This window comes from Terrapene carolina, unplaced genomic scaffold (assembly GCF_002925995.2).
Source record: "Terrapene carolina triunguis isolate 2854851 unplaced genomic scaffold, T_m_triunguis-2.0 Scaffold55, whole genome shotgun sequence".
NCBI lineage: Eukaryota > Metazoa > Chordata > Testudines > Emydidae > Terrapene > Terrapene triunguis.
Window position 1 is genome coordinate 1,339,231 of NW_020664406.1, and position 3,503 is coordinate 1,342,733.

The window sequence follows — 3,503 nt, forward strand, 5'->3', positions numbered from 1 at the left end:
CCACCCTAAGATTGGCCACCCCTTACCAGGTGCCGCCCCAAGCATGTGCTTGGTTGCCTGGTGCCTGGAGCCGGCCCTGATAGCCATCCTGAAGTGCAGCACTGATTGCACAGCACTCCGGACAGGACATACGCAAATCTGTGATTGTACCGTTCCCCACCCCACCCCCTTGCCCTTTCTGATTCCCAAGCAGTTGTGTTTCTTTTCAATAAATGAATTTTCTTTTCAATAAATTGATTTTTTGGCTTTGAAAACATTCTTTATTATTGCATAAAGTAAAAGATACCTTAGCCCAGGAAAGAAACAGGCACTGCAAATCAGCTTAGCAAACACAGATTCCTACTAACATTGGAACCACTGCACTTCACTCCCGTACAGGGCACCAGACATTACTGCTGGTTTTCAGCGTCAAATTGCTCCCTCAAGGCATCCCTAATCCTTGCAGCCCCATGCTGGGCCCCTCTAATAGCCCTGCTCTCTGGCTGTGCAAATTCAGTCTCCACACTGACAGCTGCCAGTGCACTGTCGTGGCCACATTTGCGGCACTTGCAGCGGCATTGGGAGCAGTGCATTATGGGCAGCTATCTCACAGAGCACCTCTTCCCATTCTGGCGCCGTGGGTTGTGGGAAGGGGGCGGGGGATGCGGGGCATTCTGGGTCCTGTCCCAACGTCCCGTGATGCATCGCTTCGCATCCCAGCAATCCCTGTGTTTCCGTCCACATTTGGCGCCACCTTTCAACGGTTTCTATGCAGCGCAATCTGTGTTCCGTTTTGGTCTGCAGGAAATGGAGCCCAAACTGCTGAGGAGTATGCTGACAAGTCTCGCCAGCATGTAACATTTGGCAGTCGAGCTATTCCTTAAGATCCAAAGTGACAGTGAGAAGTCCGATGATGATATCGAGTCACGCAACGCGTACAACACGAAATTGCTTGTGGCATTCACGGACATGCCGGCAGCTGTCAGTGTGGACAGACTGCAACACTTTCCCTACTCAGCTGTACGAAGGCAGGTTTAACTCATAGCTGTACATCTGCAAGTGTAGCCATACCCATAGCAAGTTGTGAGTATTTAGCAGGTCTCAGAATCAGCTTTAAATCGTGAAAGCCTCTATTCAGCAAAGCACTTCAACCCAGTTTAACGGTAAGTACGTGAGTTGTCCCATTTAATTTTAATGGAATTACTGATGTGTTTAAATTTAAGCACATGATTAAGTACCTTGCTGAATAGGAATGGGGTTATTCAGGTGTTTAAATGCTTTGTTACATCAGGGCCTAAATTCTAAGGAAAGGACTCTACCGTGAAAGGTGCTGAGCACCCTAGATGTAATCTAGCAAGCATGCTTAATTTTAATCATCTGACTAGTTCTATTGAAGTCAGTGGGAGTTTTGCCTGAGTAAGGACTTCAGGATTTTGGTCTATTTTTAAAATTCTAAATAATCAGTTATGCAGGATTTAGCTGCACAACTTTTATAATGAGGTGTACAGATAAATCCTCTGCAAGCCTTTGGAAATTTATAATAACAATTATAATATTGAATTAAAAATAATATTAAACATGAAAACAGTTAATAGAAAAATTGTATGAAATATATCTTGTTTTTAGCTGCCTTCAACATTTCCTTTGTTTTCAATAAATGTTTAATTTGTTGTTTAAAGTTTGTAACCAGTTTTTATATGAAACTGGGAGGCAGATTTTTCATCTCTAAGATTACATATGGATTAACAAGGCCAAATTTTATCCTTGAATATGCATGGGAGGCTCCCCTTTGAAGCCAGTGAGAGCCCTCCACACACGTGTGTGGGAGATTTTGGCTCCAAGATATTAACATTTTTGTCAAATAAAAATGTGTTGTTACACCTAGTTTAAACCTGATACAATCTGAAACAGCCAGAAATTTCATCACCTGAAATGTAAGATAATGGAACACTAATTCAATGTTTACTATTGCAGGAGTGTCAGCATCAATATAACGAAGCTATAGGACTCTCTAGAGCGGGCAGCGTGAGCTCATTTGGTAAGTTGCCTTAGGTTTATTGTTTGTCAAACAAGTGCCTAATGGCTGGCAATGCCCTCCTCTAGAGTGTTATTGCCACTATATGTTAATGATGAGTCAAAGATGATTGTATTTTTTCAGCTACATTTTTTATTGTTGCTCCTCCATTTAACTTGATATGGTACATATTCAGATTTTGTTTTTCTTTTTCCACATATTTTCCAAATATACCAATTTGCTTGCATATTCCTCATATTCTACACTACAAACTTTGATTGACCCAAATTACATCCGCATAAAGATATGTTAATGATGTGTTAACTATATATATAAAGATGTATTAACCCCTGGTGTAGACAGTGCTGTGTCAATGGGAAGGCTTCTCCAGTCAACATAGCTTTACCGCCTCTTGAGGAGGTGGAGTACCTACACCCATGGGAGAAGCTCTCCCATCGGCATAAGTAGCATCTTCACTAAAGCCTTGGCTACACTGGCGCTGTACAGCGCTGCAACTTGCTGCGCTCAGGGGTGTGAAAATGCCCCCCCCGAGCGCAGCGAGTACAGCGCTGTAAAGCGCCAGTGTAATCAGAGCCTGCAGCGCTGCACGCTCGCTTGCAGCGCTGCAAGCTATTCCCCTCGGAGAGGTGGAGTACTTACGGTGCTGCGAGAGTTCTCTCGCAGCGCTGGCGGCGTGACTACACTCGCGCTTCACAGCACTGCCGTGGCAGCGCTGTGAAGTCCCGAGCGTAGCCAAGGCCTAAGTGCTACAGCAGTGCAGCTGCACCAGATGTTAGTGTAGACAAGCCCTGACAGATCTTACTCAGCGAAGAAAGAGCCTTCAGGGAACAATCAATGCTTCTCCCAACATTCCCTTGAGCTCTAAATTGAAAACTTTCATATCTATACAATGCTGTTTCCTCTCTTCATTTTCTATGGCTTTTTCCATGTGCTTTGTTTAGTTTTTCTGATATTTATACATATTTTTTTCTCATAATTTTAATTAGTGGATAGTTCTATAATATTTGCCATGTACCTAGTCCCTCAACCTCTTTTTTGTTTTGTTTTGTTTCCTCCTTCCAGTATAATAAAATGATGGGCCACAAGCAAATCATTTGAGGGAAAACCTGCATTGATTGAGAGTAATTTGAAGTCTGATGAAGTTGAGAGCAGATTTTGACACCCAGGATATAAACATTTTGCCCTGGATGATGACTTAGAATTTGACTTGTTCTGAGGCTTATCACCATTGAAGGGACTGTGAAAGGCTACCAGATGATGACTCTAAGGCTATGTCTACACTAATATTTTTGTCGGTATAACTTATGTCACTCGGGGTGTGAAAAAAACAACCCCTGAGTGACATAAGTTACACCAACAGAAGCGCTGGTGTGGACAGCGCTATGTTGGCGGGAGATGCTCACCCACCGCCACAGCTTTCGCCACTCGTTGGGGGTAGTTTATTTTTTGTCGATGGGAGAGCTCTCTACCATCGGCATAGAGCAGCTAC